Below are 15,578 nucleotides of genomic sequence, written 5' to 3'. Positions count from 1 at the left end.
GCCTGATTGACATCTCCATGTGGAACAGTCTTGAAGCTTCTCCCTAGCCTGCCCCCTTCACAGTACTGATTGGCCGAGCTGTTTGACTGACATCTCCATCTGGAACAGTCGTGAAGCTTCTGCTTAGCCCGCCCCCTCACGGCACTGATTGGCCGAGCTGTTGTCTGACTAACAGCTCCGTCTGGAACACTCACAAAGCTTCTCCTTTCCTATTGACATAATTGACCAACCTGTTGCCCATGATTGGACAGCGCTCTCTCGGACTGGAAGCCTCGGGAAAGTTCTGTGGCTCGGCTGCCTCACTATAGGCTGGTTTTGCGGGAACGCTCGGGAACCTTCAGGAAAGTTGCTAAGCGACGTAAAGAGCATAGCGAGGACCGATCAGCGATTGGCTGTAAACAGCGTGACGTCCCCGCACAGGCGGCGCCGCCCCTGCACCCACTGCCACCCCGAGGCCTGGCCTCGGTGGCCTTGTCTGGAATCCGACCCTGCCCGGCTGGGTAATAAAGAGCACAGCAAAAGACACTTGTTGCAGACATTCTTTTACTATTGCTTTATGCACCATTTACCCCTAGGCATTCAGAAGAGCCACAAGGTAAATGTGCCACCCAAAACCACCAGCAGCTCCTTCGGGGCTAGTGCTACACACATATCAGATAGAGTGCTTAAAAAAGAAGTGATGGACTCTAACATTTACAGTCTCCTCTGCACCAACTCCTGCAGACTATTACTCCCAGGACTCTTCTCCTCCTGCACAAAACTTCCCTGTACAATGTTGGTCTTTCCGCCCCATCATCTTCACTGCGCACCAGCGATCACTCTGAATAATCCCTGATGGTGGTTGAACTTTTCTGATTTCTGCAGTACCCCTTCTTGGCGGCCTAGTTGGTTAACAGCATTGAATAGTTAGTTGGTGACAAACAAGGAGAGAGGCGCCTCTGGGTGCAGTACTTAAGACAGTTTTTAAATTTTACATTATTTTAAAAAGCCACTCACATTTTGGTGGTCAATCGAAAACGTGTGGAAACAATTTTCCAGGAGGGTGGGTAGGTAGGTATCATCTGGTGGTGTCCTTTCCCTTTGTCCCTGGTACAGCGCTGTGGGATGCAGGGGATCTGTCCTTCTGCCGCTGGTGTAATCTTTGATTTTCGGCGGTGGGCAGGGGGATCCTGTGCAGGTGCTGCGAGCCGTGTGTGCCGATGGACGAACAGGGATGACGTCACCAGGAAAGCGACGCGTTTCTGAATGCTGGCCGCGAATGACAGGGCTGCCGCATTCCTTTCTCAAGAAAGGATGAGAAAGGAGAAAGGAATGCGGCAGCCCTGTCATTCGTGGCCAGCATTCAGAAACGCGTCGCTTTCCTGGTGACGTCATCCCTGTTCGTCCATCGGCACACACGGCTCGCAGCGCCTGCACAGGATCCCCCTGCCCACCGCCGAAAATCAAAGATTACACCAGCGGCAAAAGGACAGGAAGCGCTGCATCCCACAGCGCTGTACCAGGGACAAAGGGAAAGGACACCACCAGATGATACCTACCTACCCTCCTGGAAAATTGTTTCCACACGTTTTCGATTGACCACCAAAATGTGAGTGGCTTTTTAACTTGTGGTTTTTTAAAATAATGTAAAATTTAAAAACTGTCTTAAGTACTGCACCCAGAGGCGCCTCTCTCCTTGTTTGTCTCCTAGATTGGAACATGGTCTCTGTTCCTTATTGACGGCAGCCCTGTGTGCATACTCCCATTCAAACATACCCGCACATCCCCCATTACCACCCCAAACAGCCGGAACTTTGACTGATTTCAGCTTTTTATACTGACTATGCTGCCTCCAATAACAATGCTCTGATAAACTTTTTGCGCATAATTTACTCGTTAAATAGTTAGTTGGTGGACTACTGATCCCAGCTAGCCTGACTTGCAAATCCTGTGCCCGCAGGCCACATCAATTTGGCACAAAACACCACAGTCTCTCCTCTGGCATTGCACCCAGCTCCCCTGGCATGCCTCCTCCAGATATCCACTGTGCCTCATTCACCGACTTCTCCTGCCATGAGTCCTTCATGGAGAATTTACCTGGACATGCGTACCGACTGCTTTTCCAGCCCCTCTGTTCCAGAACATCTCCTCCATGACCGTGTAGGAAGGAAGGCTCCCTTCCAGCTCCCGGGCTCCTTTGCCGAGGCGTGCACCCCCCCCCCCAGATGGGGGTGGGCCTCCTGCTTCAGTCTAACACTCCATTCTTCACTTCACCCAGCAGACAACTCCCCTCCAATGGGCTGGACCTGAGCATAAGTAGGAGGCCTGCCCGCTGACAATTCCAATTGGGGACTGGTCAGGGCTCCTCACATGAGCTCCCTGTCACTCCAATTCCCAGCCCTGCCCCTCTTCCAGAACATTCTCCCTGGAAGCAGGGGAGGCGCCCAAGAACTGAAGTACAGGTGGTCACACCCACTGCTACACTAACCACTCCCTGCCCCCCAGATCAAAACAAGAAGGCCTAGCATGCAGCATAGGCCTTCCTACATTTACCTGCCTGGCAGCTATCAGTAAAATCCTCACTTCTAACACTTACCTATGGTAGAGGGCGCTACATGTGGATTACCGTCCCGAAGCTGCATTTGACCTGATCTACTTTCTGTTTTTTTGGACTCAGCCAGTCCTATTTAATGCAGTTGCGTTGCAGGGAGATCATGAGAGCGTTGTACAAAAACATATATATACCTCAAAGGTGAGCGTACCCCTACTGTTATTCCATTCAAGAACCCAAGAGACCCTATTAGTTTGTCACTCCTCGTACCAGGAGGTCACCGCCGTAGCCAAAAACTTGAATAAAAATTAGAGGTGATATCCCACAGGAAAAAAAACAGAGATGGAATACCCCCGGGGATAAAAGGGGCTACTATAGGCAGTGACGGACAGTGTAGAGGGTTAAAAAAGTTTATTAAATTGTACAAAAAGTATGTAATCCTGGGGTGAATAATTTACAACACGATGCAGTCAATAGCTAATACTAAAAACCAACTAACAATTGCCGGCAGGTGTTGCAACAATAAACAAAGGGCCGGATTCAAATAGATTTGCGCATTTATTACGGAGGCGCAGGGCAACGATTTTGCCCTGCGCCCCAGCAATTTTTTTGCGCTGCCCTCGATTCACAGAGCAGAGGCAAAATGCCCGGCGCAAGCGCGCAATTTAAATGATCCCGTAGGGGGCGGGAATCATTTAAATTAGGCGCGTTCCCGCGCCGATCGTAGAGCGCATGCTCCGTCGGGAAACTTTCCCCACGTGCATTGCGGCAAATGACGTCGCAAGGACGTCATTTGCTTCAAAGTGAACGTGAATGGCGTCCAGCCCCATTCATGAATCACTTACGCAAACTACGTAAAATTCAAATTTCGCGACGCGGGAACGACGGGTATACGTAACATTGGCTGCCCCTGCTAATAGCAGGGGCAGCCTTACGCAAAAACCGCCGTACGGAAACTACGTAAATTGCGTACGCAGGGCTCGCGCAACGTTGTGAATCGGCGTTAGTATGCAATTTGCATACTATACGCTGAGCACAACGGGAACGCCACCTAGCGGCCATCGCAAGAATGCAGCCTAAGATATGCGGGCATAAGAGCCTTATGCCGCGCAGATCTTAGGCTGCAGTCGGCGTAACGAGGTTCCTGAATCAGGAGCACTCGTTACGCCGGGGCAAGTAAGCAATTGCGCTGTGTAACCTATGGTTACACAGGCGCAATTGCTTCTTGAATCCACCCCAAAGTTTATTGTGAATGTGCAAACAAACAACAACACATAAAAAACATAGACTGACATGGACAACAAGTAACTAGAGCAGTCCGGACGCCAAGTAGGTCGCACCTACTGGGATTCAGGTCCAGACGAAGCTACACACTACACGTTGCGAAACGCGTTGACGTCACGCAGTTCCGGGACGCTGCAGAAGCTATTCCCCGACTAAGCTGGATATATGAAGAATTTGGGCTTTGCATGACTTTAGGCTACGGCGGGTGCCTGACAAATACACTTTTTTGACCCTCAACACTGTCCGTTGTACAAAAACACCCGTCTACCTGAGCCCCAACCTGCTCCTGTGAGGTGACCACCTGCTGCTTCTATCATGCTACTGACCTTTATACATAACAAGAAGATAGGTCATCCTTGTGTACGCTGAGCGTTCTGACAGCTGCTGATGTAAATGTTGCTTTGTGTACCATAGCTATGATGATAAATGACTCAGTTTTGTTACTGTAAGCATCTGAGCTAGTTCTAATAATGGGTTTCCCTGGCCTGTGTGTCCACTTCTGTAGCATTAGCTAACCGTAAAAATATTTAAAGCATAAGTAAGCCCAACAACTAAAAAGCTCATATTTTATTTATTCATTGTAGTAAATATTTGTCAAACATTATAAATTCAATAAAATAAAATAAAATAATCTCTGGTGATCCTACCATGAAGGACTTTGTATTTGAATTTCCTGTTATAGGGTGACAACGCTCTGTTCCTGTCTCCTAATTATGCTCTTGCATTGTCACATGGCCTTCCGATGGAGAATACATGTCGCTGTTTCAACACATATTACATAGTGTTGAGCGGAATACGCCATTTTCGATTTCGCGATATATCACGAATATATAGACGAATATTCGTGAAATATTCGCTAAAATCGAATATTCGTGATATTTTATCAAAAAAACATTTTTTGCGAAATTTCGCTAATGCGAATGCGAAATTGATTGCGAAATTTTTAAACATTCAATTTCACCTGCCCTTTGGAAAAAGTGTGGTTTTATGTAATGGACCCTGCAACTAACAACAAGGTATTAATAAAATAAATACATTATTATATAGATTTGAGGGTTTACTTTGACCAATTTGTATATTGATTAGTTTAATAAATATTGAATAACCATAGATTTGGAAAATACAGATCTCTCCTCTAGACTGACCTGTATTGAGTTAGGTAAAGATCAACCGCACACTGGGGCCCCTGATTCTGTTGAGTTAAAAAAAAGCCAAGTAAACCGTTTACGTTGACATCTCTTAAATGTCTTTATGTTAAACAGTTATTATTCTCATTAAAGAGGTGAAATGCAAATGATGACACGGGACAAAAGATGGAAAATTAAAAATAAAAAATAAAAAATAAATAAAAATAAATTTGAAAAAATACGAATATTCGGAATAGCGAATTTTGGCCGCGAAATTCAAGTTATTTGCGAATATTCGAATATGCCATATTCGTAACGAATATTCGCAATGCGAATATTCGTGAGCAACACTAATATTACACAGACATGGTTACACAGACATGGTCCACTATCAAGAATCTCTATATAAATATAAAGTATGTACTGAAATGCTGGAAGGCTCTGGATGGAGCTGGTTGCTATTGTTGGGGAAGGGCGAAATAAGGGGTTCATGGAGGATGGGGGAAATTAGTGAACTCTGAAGGGGTGAGGGTTCTGGAGGTGGCTGGGGTATTTGCAAGGGCAATGTGGGAAACAAAACCCGACTTCAGGGGCTAGGAGGCACTGTGGTCAGTTGTCAGGCACTGTAGGACACATCATGTATTGGAGATTGGAAGCATTTTGGGGGGCTGGAGGCTCCGCAGCAGGCTTTGGGCACTGTGGGGGGCTGGGTGTTGGTGACACTGTGGGAGGTTGTGAGGTAGTGTGGTGTGGAGGGATAAAGGTTTTAAGTGGGCATTGGGACACTGTGGTGGTTTGAGGGGCACTGTGGGCAATTATAAAATGTTAGGGGTGTTATGGGAGCTGGGAGACACTGTAGTTAAGAGATGTGCAGCTTGCATGAGATCCAAGAGGAAGGAGGCTGCAGTCTATCAACGGGCAATGGGCAACCACTACTCTAAAAGATTCCATGGAAAGAGAGACTGATTGGGTGTTGAAGAAAACAAAGGAGACTGCTAATGTGTGTAGTTCAGGTATTAGTGGTGTACAACAAGGTCCGATGTTATGAGTGGTGTACACCAAGGGTCAGTGTTATTAGTGGTGCACACCAAGGTCTGGTGATATTAGTGGTGTACCCCAAGGCACAGTGTTATTAGTGGTGTGCACCAAGGTTCAATGTTATTAGTGGTGTATCCCAAGGTTCAGTGATCTTAGTGGTTTACAGTCACCAATGTCCAGTATTTTTAGTGGTATATCACAAGGTTAAGTGTTATTAGTGGTGTACCCCAAGTTCCAGTGTTATTAGTGGTGTACACCAAGGTTCAATGTTATTAGCGGGTTATCCCAAGGTTCAGTATTCTTAGTGGTGTACACCAGGGTCCATTGTTATTAGTGGCATATCGCATTGTTAAATGTTAATAGTGGTGTACTCCAAAGTCCAGTCTTATTAGTGATTTATCCCAAGGTTCAGTGTTATTAGTGGTGCACCCCAATGTCCAGTGTTATTAGTGGTGCAGCCCCAAGGTCCAGTGTTCTTAGTGGTGCACCCCAAGGTCCAGTGTTATTAGTGGTGTATCCCGAGGTCCAGTGTTATTAGTGGTGCACAGTGCACCCCAAGGTCCAGTGTTATTAGTGGTGTATCCCAAGGTCCAGTGTTATTAGTGGTGCGCCCCGAGGTCCAGTGTTATTAGTGGTGTATCCTGAGGTCCAGTGTTATTAGTGGTGTATTCCAAGGTCCAGTGTTGTTAGTGGTGTATCCCAAGGTCCAGTGTTATTAGTGGTGCATCCCAAGGTCCAGTGTTATTAGTGGTGTATCCCAAGGTCCAGTGTTATTAGTTGTGCATCTCAAGGTCCAGTGTAATTAGTGGTGCCCCCCTAGGTTCAGTGTTATTAGTGGTGCACCCCAAGGTTCAGTGTTATTAGTGGTGTATCCCAAGGTTCAGTGTTATTTGTGGCGTGCCCCAAGGTCCTTTGTTATTAGTGGTGTATCCCAAGGTCCAGTGTTATTAGTGGTGTACACCAAGGTCCAGTGTAATTAGTGGTGTACTCCAAGGTTTAGTGTTATTAGTGGTGTACACCAATGTCCAGTGTTATTAGTGGTGCCCCCCTAGGTTCAGTGTTATTAGTGGTGTATCCCAAGGTTCAGTGTTATTTGTGGTGTGCCCCAAGGTCCTTTGTTATTAGTGGTGTATCCCAAGGTTCAGTGTTATTAGTGGTGTACACCAATGTCCAGTGTTATTAGTGGTGTACACCAAGGTCCATTGTTATTAGTGGTGTATCCCAAGGCACAGTGGTATTAGTGGTGTTCCCCAAGGTCCAGTGTTATTAGTAATGTTTCCCCAAGGCACAGCGATGTTAGTGGTGTACTCCAAGGTTCAGTGTTATTAGTGGTGTACTCCAAGGATCAGTTTTTTAGTGGTGTACACCAAGGTTCAGTAATATTAGTGGTGTATCCCAAGGTTCAATGTTATTTGTGGTGTACCTTATGGTTGAGTGTTTTTAGAGGTGTGCCTCAAGGTTTAGTGTTATTAGTGGTGTATCCCAAGGTTCAGTAATATTAATGGTGAACTCAAGGTTCAGTGTTCTTAGTGGTGAATCAAAGGTTCAGTATGGGCACCCTTATTTATTGACACATAATCTGGAACAGCCAATTCTTTTTTTTATGGATTTGAAGTGGTGATAAATGTATCCACTGGATGAATCTGTCTTTCTATTCATTTGGATAATGAAAAAAGAAATACACCATGTCAATGGTATGTGTCATTTGTTAAAGTATAATTATTTTTTCTGAAATGATATGTTTAAATGTTGAAAAATTTTCATGGGCTGTACCTACTTTTTAACACCACTGTATATATACCTAGAAATTCTCCACAATACTCCTTTCATCCCTTCGATACTACTTAATGCAAAGGGAAATATCCTTAAAAAGGATACATGTAACTCCAAAAATGTGCCTTAAGTTATCTAGATAAACCAAGGAATACAATGAGATACCATCATTCAATGAAGATGTACGAGTTTTACGAATCTTGCTTGAAGTTCAAAGATTGCAAACTTTTCTGTGAACACCATTGAAGTCTGTAGTGTACAGAGCCTGTTATTCATTTCTGGCCATTTGTAAAGCCAATAAGAAGTCTTTTGTCAAACAACCCCAGGCACCGCCATGGGGGCATGCACCAATGCCAACATTTAAAAATAATAAGAAAATGAAGAAAAAACAGTATCTCTTCCTCCACAGAATTGTCAGTTCTCCCTACTGGTAGCCCACCCTTTAATTGTAAAGAAGACTGGGTTTTCTATTCCTACCAATGCAAAGGGAAATATCCTTAAAGGGGACATAATTAGCAGAAAATCGAAGAAGCTCTCATTCTTTTACATAATTTAGTTTACTTTAAGTCAATTTAGTTCATACAGATGTGCCCACTAGTCATTAACTTATACCATCACTGTAAACTCTATGATAAACGTATTTAAGAAACTTATAATATGTTCATTGTTTTCTGGTTTATACAACAGTCATACTGGATACACTGGTAATATGCTCTTCAAACCATTTATTGATAAACTATTTGACAATTTACACACACATCCTTGAATGGTGTGTAGAACATTTTTACATTCATCATTTACTATAGCTTCTCAATATATAATTCATTATTTTGCACTTATTTAGACATCATAGGCCCAGATTCACACAGAGCAAGGCGCACATTACGCCACCGTAGGGCAAACAATGTACGCTACGCCAACGCAGCGCAGAGAGGCAAGCATTGCATTCAGCAAGCCAGTGCTCTTAACGGTGCGCCAGCGTGGCGTGGGTTTCGAAGGCGCACATCGGCATAGGTGGAAGTGGGCGTGAACCCATGCAAATGAGGCGTGACCCCATGCAAATGATGGGCCGAGCGCCAGACAGGTACGTATTACGAACATGCGCATGCTCCGTGACGACAGCACCCCCCCATGCGCCTGCTCACAACCACGCCGGCACAACTGCCTAAGCTACGCCGGATCACTGCGTACACCGTGAACATAACGTACGTCCAGCCAGACACACGTCTAACGCAAAATACGTTGGCTTGTGTTCCCTGGTGCAGACCTGTGCATGTCTGTTGCCGGGTTGCACCTCCTTTATGGGGAATAACTTTACGCCGGACGTACAACTTACGCACATCTCGCGTAGCATGCGCCGGGCACACGCACGTTCGTGAATCGCCGTATTTCCCTTATTTGCATATTTGAATGGCTAATCAATGGGAGCGCCACCATGCATCCAGCCTATATGTGCGCCCACCCTACGCCGGCGTAGGCAAGTTACGTTGGCGGGGTGAAGCCTGTTTTTAGGCGCATATTAGTTTGTGGGTCTGGTGCACAGATACGACGGTGCACATTTGCACTTACGTCGGCGTAACTTGTTATACGTCGGTGTAAGTTCTTTGTGAATCTGGGCCATAGTCTTTAGCATATGGTAGACTTGTTTAGAGTTAAGATTCCAGCGGCTTCTCTGTAAAGTTATTTTGCTTTTTGAGGGAGACAGTAATAGTTCATCCTGGTTATCTTATTGACTCCAGGCCTTTGAGATTAGCAAGGAAGTACAGCAGAAGTCTTGGAACCCGGCCATGCTTTGCAGTGCTTTATTTTGTTGATTTTCAGTACATGCATCTTCAAAAATGTGCCTTAAGTTATCTAGATAAACCAAGGAATACAATGAGATACCATAATTCAATGAAGATGTATGGGGTTTTATGAATCTTGCTTGAAGTTCAAAGATTGCAAACTTTGTTGTGAACACACAATTGAAGTCTGTAGTGTGCAAAGCCTGTTATTAATTTTTAGCCATTTGCAAGGCCAATAGGAAATACAAGGCCTGCTATTAATTTCTGGCCATTTGTAAAGCCAACAGGCAATCTTTTGTCAAACAACTCCAGGCACCGCCATGGGAGCATGCACCAATGCCAACATTTAAAAATAATAAGAAAATTAAGAAAAAACAGTATCTCCACAGAACTGTCAGTTATATATCAGACAGGAGGCTCATATCTTATGCATTATCTTTCCTTTAATAATGCCCACAGCAGAAATACAACTTTAGTGGATTTTAGTAATAATAAAATAATTTTTACAACCAAAACTACAAGTCCCAGCAGCCCCTAGGGCCTATCAGCCAATCACGTGGTCCCTGCCAGTATATAAGGGGCTGCCCCTTTAATCACTTCCTCTTTCTTTCTGCTCACAGCAAGAAATCAGATAAGTACTATTCAAATGAGTACTAATTATAGATTGATATATATTAATTATTCAGATTTTAATTTATTGTGACTCGTGGATGGGACTTGTTCCCTCCACACTTATCAGTTAGTTAGATATTGTATATATTTGATATATTATGTATTTTCTCCCTTTTAGGGTATAATAGATAGATTCTGTTTGCATCATTGATCTAGGGGAAGGTAGTGAGTCTCTAGGTTTATCAATGCTCAAACCCCTGTTTGCGGCGTTAACTATAACCTCATAACGTTATTGTGCCCCTAGATCCTAATCTCCCAGGCAGCGCCATCTCTTACTGGCTTGGCGCCCTTTTCCTACCTCCTCACACGCTCCGCACGCTTCTCCTCAGGCGCCCGTGTCTCTGGGGGGGGGCGTGTCGAACAGCCCACACATCCTCCTATCAGCGTCCAGTACGCTGCGGGGGGCGTGCCCGGCGGAGCTCCGCTCCAGCCTACCAGCATGCAGGAGACGTAATCTCGCGAGATTACGCCCTCCTGAACGGGGGATCTGCCTATCGTACGCCACGGCTCCAGTGTGGAGTGACCTGGCGGTACGGTAGGAGCTATTAGAGTATCCTCGGGGGCAAAAATAGAGATTCTATATATATATATATATTACCAATTCAATTAACCCCTCAACGGCTCCCTTCTATCAGATACTCACAGTATCTGCTGACACTGCTAAACGGTTTCTACTGAGGGCACAAATAGATATATATATACACTAAAACTGCATAATTGAGCTACATCATGGCTGATGAAGACTGCTCTGAATTTACTACCATGCCATCTGAGGGAAATATTACCCCCCAGAACCCTATTTTCCTTACTGCTGCCCAGATACAGGAATTAATAAATCATTCGGTGCAAATAGCCATGGCTTCCGCCCCTGTATCTCAACTGGCTGCACCTGTCATGCCTGGACCCCCAGGCCGTGGTGAACCGCCCACAAAGGGCAAAGCGACACACAAACGCAAGCATGTTCCCACAACATACGACTCCCCGGCAGGGGAAGTAAATAATGTGCCCCAGGCAGCACCCAACCCGGTCTGCCGACCCACTACCCTACCAGACTCTCACCGACCCCTGAGCCTCGGGGAGCAGCAAAAGCAGAGGCAGAAGTCCACCAAACGGACTAAACCAGATTCCTTTGTGGACACATCAGATTCGTCCACAGGATCTGAGGCGTCAGACGCCTACGAGTCTGAGGAAGATACGGATTATGAGGGTAGTGGGCATATGGCGCCACCTGACAACGCCACCCCTGTAACCCAGGGCGAAATTATCTTAGACGCCAGGGGAGAACCCTTCTTCGACCCAGAAGGGATTTCTCACCCCCGATCTGGCGAATGGGCTCCCCTCCCGGAGGTAGCCCAATATATTCAATACTGGGCCCGCAGGTCCGTAGATAAGAATAATCGCAGTAAGCTGAGGGCGGAGTGTCCCCGTCCCTGTATCCCTAAAAAGACGGTAGTCACCCCAGAGGTAGACCCGGTACTTCTCAGGTACCTTACCAAACAAGGTAAATACTCCAAAAAGGGGATTGAAAGATCTTTCCGATCTATTCAGGATAGAATCCTCGACCTGTTTGGCCCAGTCACCAAAATACTAAACATTGCAGAACAGGCCTCCTCCACGGGGACCCCTGTAGACCTGGACCAACTTAGAGGTTGGGCCCAGAGAACAGTGTGCCTACTAGGCTCCGCCAATACCATCTGCTCCACGGAGCGTCGTCGCTCCATCCTGATGAGGTTAGACCCTCAATTGGCCCACCTCGCAGACTCAGAACCGGGCCCTTCAGCCGAAGGTATGCTCTTTGGCGATTCACTTATTAAGGACATTAATAAGATGGTAGGATTATACACCAGTTTGGACAAAGCCCAATCATCCCTGAAAAAATCAGGGTCAACCAAGGTTTTTCCTAGGGCCGGCAGAAACAGGGGCCGTTCTGCCGGTCGCTATTCCGCAGGCAGGCAATACTTTAGAGCCCCCGCTCAGTACAGCCAGGCTCCACAATCCTACCCAATCCCGGTGGCGCAACCAGCCCCCTTCTTCCCACCTCGCGGACGACCCTGGAGAGGACGCGGAGGGAGAGGCTACCCCCGCTCAAGACCTAATACCGGTGAGTGTCACACACCCGAATCCTTGTCACATTCTCTTGGGGGGAAGGCTGAGACATTTTATCCACGCTTGGTCTGCGATTACGGCAGACGCCTGGATACTCAACACGGTGGCAGGATATCAGATAGAACTGTACTCTTTGCCAGAAATGAATGTAATGCCTCATCCCATCAAATTCTCAAACAAAAGTTCAGCACTCATAGACCTAGAACTTCAGGCCCTTCTTACCAAACAGGCCGTGATAGAGGTACACCCTGTCTCCCCGGGGTTTCTCAGCAACCTCTTTCTAGTAAGAAAAAAGGATGGCGGATTTCGCCCCGTCATAAATCTAAGGACCCTCAATCAACATGTCGTCTACCGACATTTCAAGATGGAGGGGATCCACTATTTGAGAGACCTGTTACGCCCCGAGGACTGGCTAGTAAAGGTGGACTTGAAGGACGCCTACCTCACAGTCCCCATTCACCCTGCTTCCCAACACCTTCTGCGTTTCCTTTGGAGAGACAGGTTGTGGCAGTTCACTTGCCTACCCTTCGGACTCTCTTCCGCCCCATGGTGCTTCACCAAATTGCTGAAGCCGGTGGTGGCGGCCTTACGGAGCAGGGGCGTCCGGTTAATCATATACCTAGACGACCTCCTCATAATGGCCCGATCTCATCACCAAGCGATGACCCATGCCACCTGGACCGTCAGATTGCTCCAGGGACTAGGTTTCGTCATCAACCACGAGAAATCCATCTTGACCCCTTCACAGGAGATGGAGTTTTTGGGTTTCTTAGTGGACACCAAACACTCTATCCTTCGCTTACCCAAAGCCAAGCTAACTACTATCCGCAAGGAGATTCGTGCCATATTGTACAAACGGCGAGTATCTTTACGCGGTTTGGCCCGATTAGTAGGACTTTTATCGGCCTCTATTCAGGCCATCTTCCCGGCTCCCCTACATTACCGAGCCCTTCAGAGACTCAAAGCGCTCCACCTGCGACAGGGTCTTCGCTATGCAGACGAAGTACCTCTGGATGCAGAAGCAATAGTAGAATTGCGTTGGTGGCTGAGTCACGCCATCGATTGGAACGGGAAGACCATCTTCAGCTCCAATCCGGATTATATTATAGAATCGGATGCGAGTCGACACGGCTGGGGGGCTCGCTGCGGAACATCCACCACAGGAGGGACATGGTCCGCAGGGGAGTCCCTGCTTCATATCAATGCGTTGGAACTCATGGCGGCCTTCTTCGCCCTCAAGAGTCTCCTTCCGAACGTCTCCAATTGTTGTGTATTGCTGCGGATGGACAATGTAACCGCAGTCCAATATGTCAACCGCCTAGGAGGTTCCAGATCCAAAGCTCTGGCGAACCTGGCAAAAGAGTTTTGGCACTTCTGTCTGGAACGCAATGTCGTTCCTCTGGCGGAATACATCCCAGGTGCCTCGAACTTGATCGCGGACTGGAATTCCAGATACCTCACAGATTCCAGCGATTGGCGACTGGATCGGACGGTATTCCTTTCTCTGTTCCGGTTATGGGGTCCTTTCTCCGTAGACCTGTTCGCATCCCGCCTCAATTGCCAACTCCCTCGCTTTTACAGCTGGAGGCCGGACCCCGAAGCCTTGGCAATAGATGCCCTTCGGCAGATTTGGCCGCGAGGGACACACTATGCGTTCCCTCCCTTCTCCATGATCCTCAGACTCCTATTGCAGGTGGCAAACCTGCAAGCTTCAGTTGTGCTGATCACTCCTTGGTGGCCAACACAACCGTGGTTTCCCCTTCTCCTGGGAATGACCATAGATCTCCCCAGGCTGCTTCCCCGGGTTCCTCACCTCCTCTCCAATCCTGCAGGAGAACCCCACCCTCTGGTCGTGGATCACAACCTTCATCTCCTCGCTTGGCTGATTTCGGGGTGTCAGGCGCAGATTGCGACCTTTCACGAACAGCTAGGGACCTTCTCGCCCTGGCCTGGGCCCCCGGGACTAGATCGGCATACCGATCAGCCTGGGGAACCTGGGTACGTTGGTGTGATCAACGGAAAATTGATCCCGTTCACGCACCTGTAGCAATGGTTGCTAACTACCTGGCAGATTCTTTTGCATCCGGGAGATCTTATAGCTCCATTAACGTGTACCGCTCTGCGATTTCGGCCTACCAGTCCCCGGTAGATTCCCTTCCAGTGGGCAAACACCCCGTGGTGTGTCGTCTCCTGCGAGGCGTTAGATTCCAACGTCCTCCTCGCCCCAGATATCAAAGCACCTGGGATGTCTCCAGGGTATTGAACATGTTTTCTACATGGGAAGATAACGACGCTCTTCCGCTAAAACTGTTGTCCTTCAAGCTTACAGTCCTTTTATGCCTTGTCTCCATCAAGCGCATATCCGATGTGAGGGCCCTGGACATTTCCAGACGCCAATTCTCACCTCAAGGCGTACAGTTTTCAGTAGTTCGAAGAACAAAGACAGGGATACAATCTGTATTCTATCCCTTTTTCCCATCACATCCACGTTTATGCGTGGTTCGCTGCTTACAGACGTATGAATTACAGACGGCCCCGCTTAGGTCTCCGTCTCTATCCCAACTTCTTATTTCTTATGTCGGCCCACACCTGCCGGTGTCCTCGGCCACTCTGGCCAGATGGGTTAGGTCCACCATGGGCTTGGCTGGGATTGATGTTACACGATTCGGTGCACACTCTTCCAGGGGTGCAATGGCCACAAAGGTAATCACCTCGGGAGGTTCGCTTTCGGACCTTCTGAGAGCGGCGGACTGGTCTTCTGAATCCACCTTCCGCCAATTCTACTTTAGACCGGAGGAACACGTATCTATGTCGGTTCTATAACTCGGTTGTTAATTAGACGTATACTTAATTGTTATTGTATTTATATCTATGTATGACTTTGAACTTGCATAAGATATGAGCCTCCTGTCTGATATATAAATTGAGATTTTCCTAGCTTGTGACGGAAAATATTAGTTATATGAAGACAGGAGGCGAGTATCTTCCCTCCCGACCCAACCCTATCATGGTCTTTCTTCTCATATTGTTCCAGGTTACTGAGGACCGCAACACGCGAGCCACGGGCTGAGCGATTTCCGGAGGAATCTCCTTTGTTGTCCCCGTTGGGACCTCTGCTCACGCGATTCACCGAATCCAAATCGTTGATGGTCGGAAGACTAGTTGGAATTGAAGTTCGCGGTTTTCAAGTCTTTGACAGTTCGCTCCAAGAAAGAGGAAGTGATTAAAGGGGCAGCCCCTTATATACTGGCAGGGACCACGTGA

Source organism: Rana temporaria, chromosome 5 (genome assembly GCF_905171775.1).
Source record: "Rana temporaria chromosome 5, aRanTem1.1, whole genome shotgun sequence".
Lineage (NCBI taxonomy): Eukaryota > Metazoa > Chordata > Amphibia > Anura > Ranidae > Rana > Rana temporaria.
Note: the sequence above shows the minus strand (reverse complement) of the source record.